The following is a 21,695-nucleotide window of genomic DNA, read 5'->3' as shown; positions in this document are numbered from 1 at the left end:
ACACCGATGCAATATGTCAGCACACTTTCAATGGAGCAGCGGTAGAAGACGGTCAGCAGCTCCTTCTTCAGGTCCATTTTTCTGAGGATTCTCAGAAAGTGGAGACGCTGTTGGGCCTTCTTTAAGACCGCAGAGGTGTTAGAGCTCCATTGGAGGTCTGTGTCTATGTGCACACCCAGAAACTTGAAACTGGAGACCCTTTCCACGCACTCCCCGTTGATGCTGACAGGCTGCAGCTCGGACTTCCTCCTTCTGAAGTCAACTACCAGTTCTTTTATTTTGGTGGTATTGAGGTCCAGGTTGTTGTCTGCACACCAATCTGACAGCCTCTGAACTTCAGCTCTGTATGCAGTCTCATCTCCCCCTGAGATGAGCCCCACCACAGTGGTATCATCTGCAAACTTGATGACTGTGTTGTCTGGGTGGGAACTAACACAGTCATGTGTGTACAGAGTGTACAGTAGGGGACTCAGTACACAGCCTTGTGGAGAGCCGGTGTTGAGGCTGAGGGCTGAGGAAAGATGAGGCCCCACTCTAACTCTCTGTACACGGTCTGAGAGGAAGTCTCTGATCCAGCGGCAGGTGGTGGAAGGAAGTCCAATTTCCAGCAGTTTTGGGCTTACTAGCTGATTCAAAAAGCCGTCGTCTAGCAAGAAGGACATCTCTTTCAGCCTTTCGCATTATCAAATTACACAAAGATGTCCTGGCAATATTAAGCTCACTTAATGTTTCAGCTGATTTTGTTACATAGTATTGTTTCTCCAGCTTTTTTATATTATTCTCGATCTCTAACTGCCTTGTTAATCGTTGCTTCCTTTTATGACTTGTGTATGAAATAATCATCCCTCTCATGTAAGCCTTATAGCTATCCCATAAAGTTCTCGTGTCTATCTCCTCTTTATCATTTATTTCTAAGAATACTGTTGTTTGCTCTGTTATGAAATGTATAAATTTCTCATCCAAAAGAGACGGTGTACTCATCTTCCAAGACCTAAAGCGCTCAATATGTCTCATGGGTTGAATGGTTAAGACCACAGGAGCATGGTCAGAGAGACCTATATGACCAATATTTACCTGCTGAACTAAGAATATTTTTCATTTTTAATTTATTTTTTTGCTTGAGCCACTTAATACTGACTTAATACTTCAGTATTCAAACATAAAAAGGCATCGAACTCAAGTTAAGCTGTTTATCATTTGGTCTCATTGTTTTAGTTAAATCTACAAAAGGCCAAAGATTAAGTCTGACAAGCATAAAATGCTGTATTTGCACTAACAAAGAGCTATTAGCTGAAAGTGTGGCATATCATAGCATGGTGTGTAGTGTCCTTAAAAAATCTGAAGTAAGTGGACAGTGGAGAAAAGAAGCAATGTGAGGCCTAACTTATCCACAGCAGATGAACAGTATCTGAAAGTTAAGACCTTAAGAAATAAGACAAAAATCCAGCAGATACAAAATAGTTTTAGTGGAAGGGTGGCTGTCAAAGAGCCATTCTTAAGGATGGGAAATGCAGAGAAAGGGGTGAGGTATGCTGAACTACACAAGAACTGGAATGAAAGATCAGAGAAAAACAAAGGTCTGGGAAGCTTAATCTAAAAATTGAAATGTTTTGTTTTAAATCTTCAATATGTAAGTAGGAGGACAGGAGAGGGGTATAGCAGTGAGACTGCACAGCCATCTGTAAAACACAGTGGAGGCTGTGTCATGATTTGGGGCTGAATTTCAGTCAGGGGTGTCGGAGATCTTGTTAAAATTAATAAAATGCAGAAAAGCACCATCAGATTTTGATTCACCATTGAGTACTCTTTGAAAACCATCTGTTCCAACTTCTGCAATCTGGTAGAAGGTTCTGCATCTTCTGGGCAAGGACAGAGAGACTCAAGAGGAGCTTCTATCCCCAAGCCATCCGTGCCCTAAACACACACACCCGCCCTCTCACATCATCTATAATTGACTGAGACAGGACTCTCTTCCAAACACTCTAATGTACAGAATTCACCTGCTTGCTGCTACTACTGCACATTCACCCAGTGTATATACTATATGTAGATATATATAATGTTCTTCCTCTACCCCCCCCCCCCCCCCCCCCCCCCCCCCCCCATTTTTGCACATGTCGAGGAGCGTGTCAGGCTACATTTCACTGTGTGTTATACTTGTATAACTATGCATGTGACAGATAAAGAACCTTGAACCTTGAACCTGAATCTAATTGGCAACAGCTTCATTTTTCAGAATGACAATGATCCGGCACACACTGCCAGTGCAGCAAAAGCATTCATGGATAGAAAAACACACAATGGATCCCTATCAGTCCCGATTGGCCTCCCCAGAGCCGGACTCAACATTATTGAAGCTATGTAGATCATGTTGACAGAGAACAGAACAAAAGGCAGCCAACATCCAAAGAAGATCTTTGAATGTTCTCGAAGAAGCCTGGAGAACTCTTCCTGAAGACTACTTAAAGAAACAAGAAGAAAGCTGCCTGAGAGAGCTCAAGCTATGAGGGTTTTTACCTTATATATGCATGTTTGCATGCGTCTTTATAATTCACTGCACCTGTTTCCTAGCTAAATGTAAAGAAAAGATAAATTGCTCAAGACTTTTCCACAGTACTGTATACTTAGCATATAAATAAGTAAATAAAATTTCTCAGTTCCAACAGTTGATATGTCGATTTTGGATTAAATTCAAGTGAACACAACAAACTATTTGCAAATTGTGTTGATTCCTGGACATAGACCCGTATCATCCTCTGCATCAGCATGGCCCCTGTAGACTTTGTATGCTGTATGCTTTCAATCCCAGCTAGACTTTTACCCCATCACATAGCTGCTTACAGCACATTATGTTGCAGTAAATCCATAGTCCTGTCCTTCTCACCTGCTCAGGTTACTCACTTTATTCAGTTTTCCTTGTGCTTCTTGTTTCTTATTTATGACACGACATTCACATGGTCTCATTTCCTACATAACCAGTTGTTGGGCTGAGAGCCAAGGCAGGAGGCAGCAGTCTTCCGTTTTTTGCCCAGCAAAGAGTGTGGCAGAGTAGCACACCGATCTATTAATATTGAATCAAGCAGGAAATAGAATCTGCTCACCCACTGTTCTCCATCTGGGGTCAGGAGATTAGCAGGAGCCAGGAGAAAAAAACACGAGCAAACTCACGCACGCACACACTTACCCTATTGAGAATCACAAGCCCTTTCAAGAGCTGGTGTGGGATTCCCTTATGAGTTGGCACGGGAGTCATTCATTGCTATGGTCTTGCAAGAAGGAAGAATCAAGAATTTTTCTGATCTCTAACCACATCTGTGTAGTGCACCATTATTTATTCGTCTGGCTTACTGAAGGGAAAATGTACCATTTCTCCTATACAATTCTGTTCTGTCTATCCCAAGTTCAGTCCCTGAGATGAAAGCACGTGGAAATTAATTTGATCATTTGGGGGTTGTGGCTTAGCACTTTTACAGCTGTGGTTTCCCTCCTTCTACTGATACACTCCACTGCTCTGATGAATTATTTTCAGACTTGCAAACAAGAACAAACCAGAGCAGTATAGCCTTGACTGACTATTTGGTCATGTTAACAGAAATACACGTGCTGGTGAAAATGCTATCCTACTCCCTGCTTCTTAATTGCTTTCTATTAGCAGTGATACCATCCGGTTACAGATATTTAAGTTTTCTCTCCACAGTGCAGACGGTTTCTGTCGTGCATAAGCTCACACTTTTGCCTAACCAAGGAGCTTTTATTTTATTCTTCTAACAATGAAGTTATTATTTTTTTTACAACATAGTACCTTAAATCGGCTTGTATTACAGTTTTTCTCAGTTACTTTGGCATGTTTCTTGCTCAGCTCTGATTGTGTATTCCCCAAAAGATGCAGCCATATAGTCTAGCAGCAGAAGGCTTCAACTCATCCAGAATAATTTATTCAGGTTTCACAATCTCACAACTAAATGACAGCAGCAACCTGGCCAGGGTGTACCCCACCTTTTGCCCTATGACAGCTGGATGAGGCTCCAGTACTCCTGCAAACCTAAATTAGATAGACAATTGAGGAAGTAGATGGAACTAAAGGGAATTTTCCTTGATATCTTCCTAAAACTGGGCTGATCTGCAAGTATGCCTTGGCCATCCAGTCATACGGGTTAGAAGTGATGTCATTCAGGTTAAAATTATGTTGCAAAGTTTACAAGTAAATGTGACTCACTGCAGTTTACAAACCTAATGACGCGTGCTCCTGTTGCAACCTCGAACAGTCGGTATCCACAACGTAATCTCTCTCTCTTCTTTTTTGCCTTAATTGTCAGGTATGCACATGACCAAATGTACTATGCAAATGCAGTGATATTAACAGAAGTATTTTTTGTTTTAGATATGTCAAAAAGTATCAATTTGAATGAATTAATTGTGGAACAGGATTATTAACATCCTTTCTATGTCTGTCCTCATCGCAAATCTGAGTTAAAATAATACACGACTACAGCCAAAGTGAACGGTGGGCAAAATTAATACTCCAGTGTTCTGCCATGTGAATCATCAGACCACTTCCTTAGTGGTGTGTGTGGCTTTTACTCTAGCAAACAGTTCTGCATTTATTTGCTGATTTGCTGACAGATATCTTACATTTACTAACAACATCAACAGTTCCAGCAGCATTTCTTTATCATTTTGAAAAAATGACATGTACTGTTGAACTTGCACTTAAGATGTGGTTAAGCATCTTTATGGTGACAGAAATAGTTTCACTGGTTCTGCTCACTTAAGACCAAACTATTAAAAATAACAACCTGGAATTTTTACTGGCCTTTGTCACCATCAAAATGAACAAGGATCTGTAATTAATCTAAATTAATTAATTAATTAATTATTAATTTGGATGTGGACAAATATATCAACAAAGGACTGAGTATTGGCTAGATAAACTATGGGAAAAAAATCACACACAATTTCATAATAATACATAATAAAGAATGTAGAACTATTTGAAACATGAAAGTCTTTGTCACAAAAATTGAAGCAAATACTATTTTCATCCAAATTTCATGCTGAAACACTAAAGCATAAATGTCAGTAGCCTGAACAGAACACGATTCTTGTGTCTCAAGATGCAACTGACTGAGAAAAGTTTTCTTTTAGGTTTTTGAGATATTCATATTCAAACCTCAAATTTTCAAGAGAGGAACAAAATTCTGTGGGTATGGGTTCTGATGGACCATTACAACAAAAAAAAGATCATGTCTACAGAATTGATTCTGGAAATTAATTATTCAGACGTTAAAATTCATATTACACTGTGATTAATTCAGTGTTTGGTGTAATATGTTTAACTTTTGGCTCCTGTCACAGTTCAAATCAATTTGGAAACATCCCTATCCGATTGTTCAGTCTGACGTCACTAGCCGTGTCTGGACCTAAACTCCGCTGCAGGTCCATATATCAAACATCACTATGGCATTACTGAGAGTTGAAAAACTGTCTAAAGTCTTTCATCTTTAATAAAATGATCAGCGTTCTGCTCTACCAGGTGTAACAATTGAGTTTAACATCCAGGCATCCATGAAAACGGAATTTATGACATTTAACGGAGTTAGAAGTCAGCAGGGAGTTAGCTCGCTAGCTTCTATCTAAATACAATATAGCATGTCCTGACTGCGGGGTTTTGGAAACAAATTAAAACGTACAGCTCTGTTATCACTTCCAGCATAAATGAAGACAGAAAACTAAACAGCAGTGACGTTTGTAGGGTTACTGAAGTTTGGCTAGCTGGTATATAATGATGTGCTACGTGACCGCTAGCGACACAGCTATGTTAGCATAATATAAACAAGCTAACTTTTTTTCCACTCGATAAAAGTTAACGTGAGTGTTCTCGGTGGTCAGGAACAAATGTAATCGCATGGCAGGATGCTGTAAAAGGACCAAACTTCAGCCAGGAGAATAACTGAGATAATCCATCCACAATACGAGGTTAGTCATTCATACTGCTGCATGGGCTGGGCTGTAGTTACATCCTAAGGTTTTAAAAACTGAGCTTAAATAAATGATTAGCGGTAATAAAAGCCGAGGGAGGTCAACAGTGATCACTGACTGTTTTAGGAGCTTTTTGAGATCAAATAGAAGAAAATACATAACATTAAACATGTTAACAACACAAAAGCCATATTAAACGCAGACTACTTTAGGCCCGGAAGTAGGATTCGTCGCGTCATCACTGAACAACCGGATTAGAGTATAACCTAGATCTCAGAGTGCTTATAAATAGTTTTATCTCTCACCGAAGTTTAAAACAATTGTAAGAACACTGTAAAAGTCTGAAGCGCATGTTTATGTGTATGGGGTCAATTTGGCATAATAAAAAGGAATTGTTATGGCGACATACACAAATACAGAAACAATATCCCGATGGAGGACATAATTTTGCGAATGAATAGATTATTAATGTATCACTTACAGAACTGTTCTTGGCTTTTTAAAGTTGTGTAACATATAGGGGGGAAAAAATCTGATTAATGCATCTGAGTTTTATAAACTTACATTAAAGGTAGAAAGAAACATCACCTTTTCAGCTGCTGCCGTCAAGTCCTTTAGCCAGAGTATTAAAACTAGACAAGAACTAAGAACTAAGAACAGATGAATCACGGAGGTTTCCAAAAAAAAAAAAAAGGACCATATTGATTTGGAGACTTCCTTTTTAGGTCACCGTAAACAGTAGTTAATCAGTAACAGAAATAATGGGGAAAATAAGACTCTAGAAATCCAATAAAATACTGGCTGTACATTGTGGCTGGGCTCTGTACACAGCTGTTAATTAATTACAAGGTTGGAATTCATTATTTCATACAATACAGTATAATAATGTTTGGGGACTGGATGAAGCAGGAACTGATAAAAGCAGAGGGAGATATTTGGTGCGACCTTCGTACTAGATGTTAACAAACATCGCACAAGCTTGTTTAAATAAGATCCTGCTGTGACAGATATTTCATGGAATTTGGATCCTTTGTACATTTATAAACAGCAGGATTTCATGAACAAGAAGCCATAACACAGTAACTGTGAGTTATTTTAAGGTTTTATATTTGAGGACATAAAATAAATCTTGTCCTTAACAGGAATTAAAATGAAATAACTACAACCTGAGATGATCTACAGTGCATATAATATTCAATTTTATCATTTACTTAACAAAAATAAAGCCAAAGTGCTGCTGATCAAAATACACTTGATTTATTAATCAACAGCAAGTGTGAAAAGCAAAGTGTTTTTTTTAGTTTGCTGGCCTGGAGCATTCAGGTGTGTCTTGATAATGAGAAAGGACATCAGCTCCAAGGTTAGATCGTGCAATACTCAGACAAATTGCCAAAAACCCAAGAGCTACATCCCAGTCTCTACAGGCCTCGGTTAGCATGTTAAATGTTAGAGCTCATGACAGTACATTAAGAGAAAGACAGAACAAGTACAGGTTGCTTAGAAGGATTACCAAGAGAAAGTCTCTTCTCTCTAAAAAGAACCTGGCAGCATGGCTTAACTTTGAAAATTTACATCAGAGCAAACTACAAGACTTCTGGATGTCATCTGGATAGATGAGACCAAACTGCAGATATTTCTCCATAATGCGCATAACGCCTCATTTGGCTAAAAGAAAAGGGGTGATTGGGGTAAAGGGGATGCCCTTTTTTGCAGCCACTGGACCTGAGTATCTTATATTGTTATATTGTTATGTTATATTCTTTTGTGAGGCCAACTGTCCGACAGCTAAAAACCCAAACTGGGTCAACAGGTCAATGATCCCAAGCACAGCAGCGAATCTAGAACAGAATGGCTGAAAAGGAGAAGAATCAACATGTTACAATGGCCCAGTCAAAAGTCCAGACCAATGACTGTAAAAACATATTATATATTATATGTATCATTCATATATTATTGAAAGTCATTGGTCCAGACTTTAACATGACTGAAATGCTATGGTAGAAAGAAGTCTAATTCAGACTATGGCAATTAATGTTCCCAAGGCGTACATGTGAAACTGGGATTATTGTAGAGGGTCACACCAATAAGCTTATAATACAATACAATACAATACAACTTTATTTGTATAGCACATTTAAAACCAGAGGTAGCCAAAGTTCTTCACAAAATCCAGTAAAACAGTAGCAAAGTACAAAAGCAGATAAGCTAGCAGGTGGGAGGCATTGATTAACCAAGCATACAAGAACGTAGATGAGCAAGTAAGATTTAAAGATAAAATCCATAAAACAATCTAAACAAAAGAGAAGAAAAGGGGAGGGCGAGAAAGTACACTTAAAAGGCATGCTCTAGGAGGCCGGGAAGACTAAGCTAAAAAGGTGGGTTTTCAATCGAGACTTGAGGGTCTGGATCGAGTCAGATGCGCGAATAGTATGAAGGAGGTTATTCCAGAGGTTAGGTGCGACTGAAGCTAAGGCACTGTCACCTCTGGTTTTCAGCCGTGACCTAGGTTGCACCAAGAGCAATTTGTCAGACGATCTCAGTGTTCTACTGGGAGTATACACGCTAAGGAGATCAATAAGGTAGCAAGGTGCGATATTATTTATGATTTTATAGGTAAGCAGCAGGATATTTAAATCAATGTCGTATTTAATTGGAAGCCAGGGGATAAAATTATAAAATAAATCACTGAATCATTGAACTTTATTTTTTTGAGGCAACAAGCATTTACTTTTAAGTACATATATACACCATTAAGATAGCATTTACTCAGCATGGACGTCCAGAGCTGGGGGCTCGAACTCAGAATGTTGGCACGTGTATGCACTGTGCATACACAAGATTGCTCAGGTGATTAGGGGATTGATCTGTCATGTGATAAAGTGACTCGGACAAAGTAGACCCTTGGAGAAACCACTATGCTGCAGTTTGCTGCATAGTGATGAGGCACCAACTGGAAGAAGAATGAAACAGAAAAACTGCTGTAGAGGATCACCGTAACAGCATATAATCTCAATATGATTTAATATCTGTAATAAAGCCAAAATAACAAGAACCATAAACAATTTGACAAAGTATACTTGAAAACCATTTAAAACCATTTAAAAATATTTAGTATTGGAAGTCAAAATTAACCCATGGCTCCCTGTTTTGTTCTCTAGCAGCTTCGTTCACAAAACTAGTTGTCAGATAGACGGCCACTTTCACATCCTGTAATGGGACTTACACATGCTTACATACATATGAAATCTAGACTTTCTGTCTCTGGTATCCTCCTATCCCCACCCCGTTTCTGAGTACACAACCACATACGTGATATTTCTGGTCCCCTGCTCTGCAGCTGCAGAAATGCAGCTAAGCTTTTTCTGTGAGGGAGTTTGAAAAAATATGAAATGGCAACATTGGGCAAGTTGTGGCAAGGACTGAACATGATGTACTTGTAAGACAAAGGACCTGATCGGATCATGTTTTGCTTGGCATTGTTTCAGTTCAGAAACTTGGAGCATTATGGCACGTAGGCTTCTCACAGAAAAGTTCCTAAATGTTGAAACAGAGCATCAGTGGGAAAGAAATGTGTCATGGTTGTTGCTGCCAGATGGGTTGGTCTGAATATTTCAGGTACTGCTGATGTACTGGGAGTTTCCCACACTAACACCTCTATGGTTCAGTGAGTGGCCGTGCTGAATGAAAATGCATCGTTGATGCCACAGATCACTTGTTACAACCAAGGTTTGCAGAAAAGCATATCTGAATGCACAACACTTTGAACCATGAAGTAGACAGTAGTGATGTGCGGATCGATCCTGAAATATCGATTCCTCCGATACCAATCATTTATGTTCTAGAATCGATCCTCACATTAAAATATCGATATTTTAGTAATTTAGAGTAAATTTGTAGTTTGTCATTAACAGGAACACAGTGGAAAGAAACTATAACATTCGGATTGCCTACATTCAAAGGAACTACTTCCTCTTCCGCCTTTCATAGTCATGTGCGAAATACGGCTGTATAAATGTCTCGCAGCCCCTTGGCGCGCGCACTCACAACAATGGCTGAGCGTAATTGTGCGGATGTATTTTACCTCCACAAACAGCTGAGCCGTGGTTTGCAATAAATGTGGTAAAAAAAGTGAGGTGTTGTGGCCATACTTGCCAACCTTGAGACCTCAGAATTAGGGAGACATTCAAAAGGGCTGTTTGGGCGGATAAATATATTTTACAGGGTTTATTTATCGGATAAAATACGTTAAATGTCACCGTTATTATTGGCCGGCCCGGAAACAGCGGGGGTGTCCAAATTCAGAGGCTGCTTCCACCTGAGGACCGGCCTTCGCGGTCTAAAGAAAGCCGGGTAGTACGTCACGAGCTCCCTCGGTGGAGTGAAACTGCCGTCTGCTCCTTGCTGTCTAAAATATAACCGGACACTGACGTAAACTCTTCTGTTTAATCAGTTTTCTGTTTGACGTTTATTCAGCTGTGTGAAAACCCCGGAGGAACCCTCCCGAGGGAATAATAAAGTTTAATTTAATTTAATCTAATCTAATAACTTTAATCTCAGCCAAACCGATTTACTCACGAACAAATAAAACACTGAAAAAGCCAAACAAGAACATTTTTAAGTTATCAAAGTGACTTGTACATCATGTTTAACCCGAGTGGTGAAAGACCGCGGGGGTTTGAAGACGATGTGTCGGTCGGCTCAGATATTTGAAGTTTACACAGCTACATTCTCACCTGAAAATATGTTAAAAGTTTTTTTGCGACCCAGAAAGAGAAATAAGAGTGATATTAAAACTAAGTCGCTGCCGTCATTGTTGGAAACTGGAATTGGCTGGGCCGCGCTATGAATTCTGCGATATGGTTTTTCAACTTTGTTGTCCGGGTGGAAAATCTGGAGAAAGGTGGGATTCTCCCGGAAAAATCGGGAGGGTTGGCATGTATGGTTGTGGCAACATCACTAACCTTGTCAAACACCTCAGAGTAAATCATATCACAAAATATGACGAGCGTATGTTGAGGCGAACTGAAGAGGAGGAGAGGGACAGGTGCTGCTAGGGTGAGAGTCTCTCACGGAGTCCTTTAGTCCTCCAGGCAGGCAAGGTGTTCAAATAGCGCACAACTTTAGTTTTTTTATTTCTATATGATGAACTCTGCATTATTAAGTGATAAGAAGAAGGTATTCTGATGTCCTGTAATCATTATGACGCTATAATTTGAGATACAATAAATAAAATCCGTTTTGTACAAAGTATCGGTATCGGATCAGTATCGTCGATACCACCCTGAATATTACTTGGTATCGGATCGGAAAGGAAATCAGTGGTATCGCACATCACTAGTAGACAGGCAACAACAGCAGAAGACCATTCGTGTCAGATAAGAACAAGAAACAGAGTCTCGATTTCTGCTGAGAGATTCTGGTGGTAGGCTCCGAATGTGGTGTAAACAACATCAACATCGACAGTTCAGGCTGCTTGTTGTGTAACGACGTGGAGGACAGCAGTGTTGATGATCATGTCCATCCTTTTATAAGCACAGTGGGCCCATCTTCTGATGTGTACCTCCAGCAGGATAACGCACCAAGTTGCAAAACTCAAATCACCTCAAACTACTTTCTTGAATATGACAGTGAGTTCACTGTACCTCTAAAGCCACAAGAAAACAATGCTTGCTCTTATAGACTTGTGTAATGGGACTGAAAACCCTTGAGTTAAAAAAAAAAAAAAGGAAGTGATACTTTAATCCAAATGGTGCATGTCTGATACAGACATGCAGGCAACTATTCAGAAAGAAAACAAGACACTGACTCATATTTTTAGTAACCATGTGAAGCCACCTGCAGTTTAGCTTTAAAACACTAAACGCGTGAAAGGCGTTTAGTGTAACTTGGTTGAAAACCCTTTGCCTGAACTCTTTAACTCTTGAACTCGTTGACATCACAGATGCTGGGTTTCCTCCTTTTTAATGCTCTGCCAGGCCTTTTATACAGCGGCTTTCAGTTGCTATTTGTTTGTGGGTCTTTCTGTCTGAAGTTTAGTCTGCAACAGTTAAAATGCATGCACAGTTGGGTTACGATCTGTTTTCACAGCTTAAGGATGATTTGTTTCACCTGCATATAGAGCTCATTTCACTGCATGTTGTCTGTTCACAGCAAAATCTTCCAAATACAAGCACCACACCTCAACTCATCTCCACGCCTTTTATCTACTTAACTGATAATGACAATAACAAAGGAATTGCACACGTCTCCTCACGACATAGCATTTGAGTCAATTGTCCAATTACTTTTCATTTAAAAAGAGGGTGGCATACAATTAGAAGCTGAGACTCCTAAACCCTTCATCTAATTTGAATGTGGATGCCCTCAAATGAAAACTAAGACACTATACATTATGTCCATGTCCATTATATAACTATAATTGGAATATGTTTCTGTAAACAGGTAAAAAAAAAAAACAAACAAACAAAAAAACTGTGTCAGTGTCCAGAAATAAAATGCTGAACATTAAGCAGGACCAATATAGTATATCACGCCAAATACAACAAGTTGCCATTTCTGAGTAAAACATTTTCCTCTCCCTATAAAGCATGAACTATTGAATAATTGCCGCAATGACTGGTTTGAAAAGATAAGACCACTGTAGAGATCTCCCCCCCCCCAACAACAAACAAACAAACACCAACAAAAACCTGTGTCAAATATGATACAGTTGGCATTACAGGGTTTTACAGAGGCATTTAATTACAAGTTGTGCAAGAGAATTCTTAATTTAAAGTTAACTCACAGTAAAGAGCATCCTACCTTCAAACAGTTTCAGAGAGGAAGAATAAGGTTTCCTGTTTGTGCAATATATCCTGTGACAGTGCTAAAGCTATTTTTATGAGGTGTGTCTGTTCTCAGACATGTGAAGCTAGAGACACCGGCAACCATAGTCAATTGTCTTCCAGGGGCCAGAGCAGGCGACATTGAAGGAAATTTAAAACTGCTGGCTAAGGGTAAACGTAAATTCAGTAAAATCATAATTCACGTTGGCAGTAATGACACCCGGTTACGCCAATCGGAGGTCACTAAAATCAATATTGAATCGGTGTGTAACTTTGCCAAAACAATGTCGGACTCTGTAGTTTTCTCTGGTCCCCTCCCCAATCAGACCAGGAGTGACATGTTTAGCCGCATGTTCTCCTTAAATTGCTGGCTGTCTGAGTGGTGTCCCAGAAACGAGGTGGGCTTCATAGATAATTGGCAAACCTTCTGGAGCAAACCTGGTCTTGTTAGGAGAGACGGCATCCATCCCACTTTGGATGGAGCAGCTCTCATTTCTAGAAATATGGACAAATTTATTAAACCCCCCAAAATATGACTATCCAGAGTTGGGACCACGAAGCAGAATTGCAGTCTTACACGCCTCTCTGCAGCTTCTCTCCTCCTGCTACCCCCCCAAAAACCCATCTCCATAGAGATTGTGTCAGCTCCCAAACAGACAAAAAACAAACTAAAAACCAGCAACAAACAACTTAAACATAAAAAAAAATCACAAAGAAAGATCAATACAGTATCCACATCCTAACCAAAGAGTAAAACAGTGAAATGTGGATTATTAAATATTAGGTCTCTCTCCTCCAAGTCTCTGTTAGTACATGACTTAATAATTGATCAACAAATTGATTTACTCTGCCTTACAGAAACCTGGTTGCAGCAGGATGATTATGTTAGTTTAAATGAATCAACACCCCCGAGTCATTCTAACTACCAGAAATCTCGAAGCACAGGCCAAGGGGGCGGTGTGGCAGCAATTTTTCACACCAGCCTATTAATTAATGAAAGACCAAGACAGACTTTTAATTCATTTGAAAGCCTGATGCTTAGCCTCGTCCACCCCAGCAGTAAAACTCAGAAACCAGTCTTACTTGTTATCATCTATCGTCCACCTGGGCCTTACACAGAGTTTCTGTCTGATTTCTCAGACTTTATATCTAATTTAGTTCTGAGCTCAGATAAAATAATTATTGTGGGTGATTTTAACATCCATGTAGATGCTAAAAATGACAGCCTCAACATGGCATTTAATCTGTTATTAGACTCAATTGGCTTCTCTCAAAATGTAAAAGAACCCACCCACCACTTTAATCACACTCTAGATCTTGTTTTAACATATGGCATAGAAACTGAACATTTAACAGTGTTTCCTGAAAACCCTCTCATGTCTGATCATTTCCTGATAACATTTACATTTACAATAATTGATTGCACAGCAGTGGAGAGTAGACTTTATCAAAGTAGATGTCTTTCTGAAAGCGCTGTAACTAAGTTTAAGAACATAATCCACCCACTGTTATCATCTTCAATGCCCTGTACCAACATAGAGCAGAGCAGCTACCTGAACGCTACTCCAACAGAGGTCGATTATCTTGTTAATACACTCAACAAAAATATAAACGCAACACCTTTGTTACTGCTCCCATTCCCCATGGGATGGACGTAGAGACCTAAAATTCGTTCCAGATACACAATATAACCATCCCTCCCAAACAGTGGTCACAAATCAGTCCAAATGTGTGGTAGTGGGCACATCTGCCATATTGAGATAATCCATCCCACCTCACAGGTGTGCCACATCAGGATGCTGATCTGACATCATGAGTAGTGCACAGGTGTACCTCAGACTGCCCACAACAAAAGGCCACCCTGGAATGTGCAGTTTTTTTGCGCTATTGGGGGTCTGGGGACCCAGAACCGGTCAGTATCTGGTGTGACCACCATTTGCCTCATGCAGTGCAACACATCGTCGCATGGAGTCTATCAGATTGTCAATTGTGGCCTGTGGAATGTTGGTCCACTCCACTTCAATGGCTGTGCGAGGTTGTTGGATATTCGTGGGAACTGGTACGCGCTGTCGTATACGCCGGTCAAGCACATCCCGAACATGCTCAATGGGTGACATGTCCGGTGAGCATGCTGGCCATGCAAGAACTGGGACATTCTCAGCTGCCATCTGCCCTGAACAATGTGAACCATGATTCATCCGTGAAGCGCACACCTCTCCAACGTGCCAGACGCCATCAAATGTGAGCATTTGCCCACACAAGTCTGTTACGGCGACGAGCTGGAGTCAGGTCAAGACCCCGATGAGGACGACGGGCATGCAGTTGAGCGTCCCTGAGACTGTTTCTGACAGTTTGTGCAGAAATTGTTTGGTTGTGCAAACCAATTGTTCCAGCAGCTGTCTGGGTGGCTGGTCTCAGACGATCTTGGAGGTGAACCTGCTGGATGTGGAGGTCCTGGGCTGGTGTGGTTACACGAGGTCTGCGGTTTTGAGGCCGGTTGGATGTGCTGCCATATTCTCTGAAACGCCTGTGGAGACGGCTTATGGTTGAGAAATGAACATTCAATGCACGGGCGACAGATCTGGTTGACATTCCTGCTGTCAGCATGCCAATTGCACGCTCCCTCATTGCTTGTGGCATCTGTGGCATTTTGCTGTGAGACAAAACTGCACATTCCAGGGTGGCCTTTTGTTGTGGGCAGTCTGAGGTACACCTGTGCACTACTCATGATGTCAGATCAGCATCCTGATGTGGCACACCTGTGAGGTGGGATGGATTATCTCAATATAGCAGATGTGCCCACTACCACACATTTGGACTGATTTGTGACCACTGTTTGGGAGGGATGGTTATATTGTGTATCTGGAATGAATTTTAGGTCTCTACGTCCATCCCATGGGGAATGGGAGCAAAAACAAAAGTGTTGCGTTTATATTTTTGTTGAGTGTAATTTTACCTCCTCACTACGTACGACTCTGGATACTGTAGCTCCAGTGAAAACTAAGGCCTCAAATCAGAAGTACCTGAATCCGTGGTATAATTCTCAAACACGTACCCTAAAGCAGATGACTCGTAAGCTGGAGAGGAAATGGCGTATCACAAATTTAGAGGATCACCATTTACCCTGGAGAAATAGTTTGTTGCTTTATAAGAAAGCCCTCCACAAAGCCAGAACATCTTACTATTCATCACTGATTGAAGAAAATAAGAACAACCCCAGGTTTCTCTTCAGCACTGTAGCCAGGCTGACAAAAAGTCAGAGCTCTACTGAGCCAACAATCCCTTTAACGTTAACTAGTAATGACTTCATGAACTTCTTCACAAATAAAATTTTTATCATTAGAGAAAAAATTACCAATAATCATCCCACAGATGTAATATTAATCTTTTAATCTTATAATCTTTTAGACCCCATTCCTACAAAACTGCTCAAAGAAGTTCTGCCATTAATTAATTCTTCGATCTTAAATATGATCAACCTATCTCTAATGATCGGCTATGTACCACAGGCCTTCAAGCTGGCTGTAGTTAAATCTTTACTCAAAAAGCATCTCTAGACCCAGCAGTCTTAGCTAATTATAGGCCAATCTCCAACCTTCCTTTCATATCAAAATCCTTGAAAGAGTAGTTGTCAAACAGCTAACAGATCATCTGCAGAGGAATGGTTTATTTGAAGAGTTTCAGTCAGGTTTCAGAGCTCATCACAGCACAGAAACAGCTTTAGTGAAGGTTACAAATGATCTTCTTATGGCCTCTGACAGTGGACTCATCTCTGTGCTTGTCCTGCTAGACCTTAGTGCTGCGTTCGATACTGTTGACCATAATATCCTTTTAAAGCAATTAGAACATGCTGTAGGTATTACAGGTACTGTGCTGCAGTGGTTTGTATCATATCTATCTAATAGACTCCAATTTGTGCATGTAAATGGAGAGTCCTCTTCACACACTGAGGTTAATTATGGAGTTTCACAGGGTTCAGTGCTAGGACCAATTCTGTTTACATTATACATGCTTCCCTTAGGCAGTATCATTAGAAGACATAGCATACATTTTCACTGTTATGCAGATGACATCTATGAAGCCAGATAACACACACCAATCAATTAAACTGCAGGAATGTCTTAAAGACATAAAGACCTGGATGGCCGCTAACTTTCTGCTTCTGAATTCAGATCAAACTGAGGTTATTGTACTCGGCCCTGAAAATCTTAGAAATATGGTATCTAACCAGATTCTTACTCTGGATGGCATTACCTTGGCCTCCAGTAACACTGTGAGGAACCTTGGAGTCATTTTTGACCAGGACATGTCCTTCAACGCACATATTAAACAAATATGTAAGACTGCTTTCTTCCATTTGCGCAACATCTCTAAGGTTAGAAATATCCTGTCTCAGAGTGACGCTGAAAAACTAGTTCATGCATTTATTACTTCCAGGCTGGACGACTGTAATTCATTATTATCAGGATGTCCAAAAAACTCACTGAAAAGCCTTCAGCTAATCCAAAATGCTGCAGCAAGAGTGCTGACAGGGACTAGAAAGAGAGAGCAGATTTCTCCTGTTTTGGCTTCCATTCATTGGCTTCCTGTTAAATCCAGAATTGAATTCAAAATCCTGCTCCTCACATACAAGGTCTTAAATAATCAGGCCCCATCTTATCATAAGGACCTTGTAGTACCATATCACCCTATTAGAGCACTTCGCTCTCGCTCTGCAGGCGTACTTGTTGTTCCTAGAGTATTTAAAAGTAGAATGGGAGGCAGAGCCTTCAGTTTTCAGGCCCCTCTTCTGTGGAACCAGCTTCCAGTTTAGATTCGGGAGACAGACACTATCTCTACTTTTAAGATTAGGCTTAAAACTTTCCTTTTTGCTAAAGCATATAGTTAGGGCTGGACCAGGTGACCCTGAATCCTCCCTTAGTTATGCTGCAAGAGACGTAGGCTGCCGGGGGATTCCCATGATGCATTGAGTTTTTCCTTTCCAGTCAACTTTCTCACTCACTATGTGTTAATAGACCTCTCTGCATTGAATCATACCTGTTATTAATCTCTGTCTCTCTTCCACAGCATGGCTTTATCCTGTTTTCCTTCTCTCACCCCAACCGGTCGCAGCAGATGGCCGCCCCTCCCTGAGCCTGGTTCTGCTGGAGGTTTCTTTCTGTTAAAAAGGAGTTTTTCCTTCCCACTGTCGCCAAAGTGCTTGCTCATAGAGGGTCATATGATTGTTGGGTTTTTCTCTGTGTCTATTATTGTGCGATCTACGCATAGAAGGGAAAACAGAGCAAGGAGAAGTATTAAATAGTTAGACACAGTTGGAAAAGACAACAGCCACAAACAAAACTGATTGGAACACTAAGCCAAGCAGCCAATCAAATGGTAGAAATAGCGTGCATAACGAATTATGAAACTTTATATTTGTACTTTTAACGGTAGCTAGAGTAGGTCAGCAAAATAAATTCAAACTATTTATCGTTCACAGCCTTTTTTTGGTGTTCTTCATTCTTTCATACATTCACATGATAGAGATTGGTAAGATGAATGTGTTGAAGTATGCTGGTGGTCATTAGGCTAATCCTCTTTTCCATCTTTTAGGCTAGCTGTCCGGATGCTAGCTCCAAGATAATCCTGAATTTTACCCCTTTATTGGTGGACAAAGAAATCCCACTAAAACCAACTAGCGTCTTGTTTTTAATCCTTTATAGTGAAAGGGTTTAATCTTCTTTCCCTGATCTAATGGCCCTGCACCATTCACTTTATCAGAAAGTGCCATGATTGTGATCTGGGATTGGAATATTACAGCACGACATTTATAATACATTTTTTAAACGCACAAATACTGACTACAGAATCTCACATCTCACAGACACAGCAGTCTCTTCACCCTCTATAAGAGACGAAAATGATCTACTTCATTTATGTGCATTTGTTACTTCTCAGCCATACACGCTATTTAAAAGATGGCCATACCTTTAAAATCTAAAAAATTGGTAACACTAATATGACACTTTATAAGATAACTAGTGGTGTACTTGGCCTAGTTTAATATTGAGTTTCCATGTATTTTACCTGAAATTAAAACGCAAAACAATTTACCTACTTAATTTAGCCAAGAAAGAATTACACTGTAGGTAATTTTAATAAGTATGTAAGTATAAGTTTTGGGTATCGCAAGTATTTTATAGGAAAGGAGACAAATTGTACTGCAAGTAGTGTAGAAGTGGAGTCTTTTCATTCACGATAGTTTGGGTTGATGGTTGACATGGTTGTCACACTTGAAAACTAATGCCGTATAAAAATGTAAAAGTCAAGGCAAAAAAGGGCCGCTCACTCGTGGGTCGTGCATTTCTTTTGTGTAGCAGGTGATAAGTTTAGCTGCCTTTATGTGAAACACATTAAGTTAGAAGTTGTACATAATCAAATAATGCAGTAGGGACACTTAAAAATAAGGTCAGTATGAAATACATATCAACTACAAAGCCACTTTTAATCATTTAAAAAAGTAAATCTTCATTTAAGATAGAAAAACTTGATGGATGTGGGTAAAGCCCTATAACGTGACAAATCATGAACCACATGAAGTAAATATAATCAGAACAGAAAGTCATTAAAGATTAAACTCGTTTCAAAATATGGAAATTTATTGTGTGAAGGCATTCACACTATTGAGTTCCTATTCCTGTATCTCTTTATTCTTTATACTTTATTCTAGTTGCTCCATTTTTTTCTTCGCCGTGGAACTACTTCTGCAGTTTTTATCAGATTTTTTCAGCTAACACTTAAACTTTTTTTTTAAACTTTTCTCAACACAAATATCAGCTTCTTCACCCCTTTTCAGCAGAATCGGTAATCGTGGCTGTAGGTATCGTCCGTAGTGCTGCATTAACATCATCTAGCAGACCAAGATTACATGAAGTACCCTCAGGTACTTCACGTAATCTTGGTAACCGGCTACGGAGGGGGGTCCAGGTTTCAAGCTTGGCCATGATCCTATCTTTCAGGTCAGTTCCTATCGCACTCAACGATCCTTTTCCTATCGCACTTGGTACCCAATCTCGGGTGGGGGGGATGATATCTCCCCCCTGACCTGGCGTTCTGGCTCCCCCTTGCCGTAGCATTTATGTTGTACCTCGTCAATCTCTAGCTGTGAGAGCAGTCCCTTCTTTCGAATGTTGGAGCACTGAGCTACTAGTTGTTTTGCTGTCATTGTGGATGTTGGGTATTGAAGAATCCATAGATCCCTCATCCTATTCATATAACGGTTATATGAATAAGATATTATAACCCCTTCCGCCAGGGTTACTTGCATAGTGTATATATATATATATATATATATATATATATATTTTATAAAGCTCTGACTTGTATTATGAGTCTGTAACTCGCTGTCTGCAAAACACAGTATATAATGACCAATGTCGGGCAATTAATTATATCGTTACTTCTTCAAAAAAGTAACCGAGTTATGCAAACAAAGTTTTTTGCAGCTGTTTACCTAAAAATGCAGCCAAGGCTGTCAGGAAGTGCTGTGTGGCAGGCACGAGTTGGAACCAAGAGGCACTCAGACTCGAGGGATGAACCCAAAAAACTCAGCTTTATTTGCTGACAGGGGAAAAGCATACAAAACTAAACTACACTACACTACACTACACTACACTACACTACACTAGGAAAATATAAACTTACATCTTGCAGCAAGGCACACAAGGAAACACACAGCTTGAGGGACAACACGAAAATGACTCAGAGAAACAGGATTTAAATACACTGGGAAGTAACGAGGGGAATGAGACACAGAAGGAGGGCACAGCTGGGAGAAATCAGAACTGATGAGACAAGGAAGCAAAGCAGGACACATTCACATAAGACACGGACCTTCAAAGTAAAACAGGAAGTATAACACAGAGACGCGAACTTGACACAGTAGAGGCAGCAACTAAGAAACACAGAGACATAACCATAAGGCAAAGAACCAAAAGACTAGAGATGATAAATAATACACAGAGGGAAATCCTGAAACACAAGAAGCTCAAAACATGCGAAGACACAGACCAAGAAACGCGGACTTTACACAGAACAAAGGGGGCACAGGGAAACATGAGGGGCAAGGGATCAAAACTAGAAACCATAAAATAAATCACTCAAGTACTCGACAAAATACAAAAATTACAAAAGAACTAAAAACACTGGGTCAGGAGACCCAGGATCCTGACAAAGGCGTTTTTTAAAATAAAAAAATTTCAAACTATTTACAGAACAATTAGGTGTTCTGCATCAAATTTGATGCCACACAAATTATTTGTGCCGCTCCAAAAATAATTTCTGTCCACTATGAGATAAAGGAGAACAACAGCCTGATACCTACGGTGGCTCCTAGAGACAAAGCACGTACAAACACTTGCAAACTCCAAAGCACTTGCAAACTCCAAAACACTTGCAAACTCCAAAACACTTGCAAAATCCAAAACACTTGCAAACTCCAAAACACTTGCAAACTCCAAAACACTTGCAAACTCCAAAACACTTGCAAACTCCAAAACACTTGCAAAATCCAAAACACTTGCAAACTCCAAAACACTTGCAAACTTCAAAGCACTTGCAAAATCCAAAACACTTGCAAACTCCAAAACACTTGCAAACTCCAAAGCACTTGCAAACTCCAAAGCACTTGCAAACTCCAAAACACTTGCAAACTTCAAAGCACTTGCAAAATCCAAAACACTTGCAAACTCCAAAACACTTGCAAACTCCAAAGCACATGCAAACCCCAAAACACAACGGAAGTGCTCCAGGACGCTAGGGGCAGTGTTGAGCTCGATTTGCAAAATAAATGGCAAGTTTGTCTGTATGGGACGGTCTAGTCTCCGTTGCGCTTCCCTCTGAGACTAAAGTCAT

At 40.1% G+C, this 21,695-nt stretch overlaps 1 protein-coding gene across 4 annotated transcripts in view; it reads right to left on the bottom strand.

Annotated features, from left to right (window-relative positions):
- st3gal3b (ST3 beta-galactoside alpha-2,3-sialyltransferase 3b) overlaps window positions 1–20,505 on the bottom strand; it is a 66,596-nt gene extending 46,091 nt beyond the window's left edge. The window contains exon 1 of one of the 4 annotated variants that reach the window (XM_076876994.1): window positions 20,487–20,505. The gene's annotated coding sequence lies outside the window, so the exon portion shown is untranslated. The other 3 variants (XM_076876995.1, XM_024806158.2, XM_024806159.2) reach the window with 3 other exon arrangements.
- Window positions 20,506–21,695: the final 1,190 nt, after the last annotated feature.

This window comes from Maylandia zebra, linkage group LG18, assembly GCF_041146795.1.
Source record: "Maylandia zebra isolate NMK-2024a linkage group LG18, Mzebra_GT3a, whole genome shotgun sequence".
In the NCBI taxonomy this organism is placed as follows: domain Eukaryota; kingdom Metazoa; phylum Chordata; class Actinopteri; order Cichliformes; family Cichlidae; genus Maylandia; species Maylandia zebra.
This window is presented reverse-complemented; position numbering and strand designations above follow the sequence as displayed.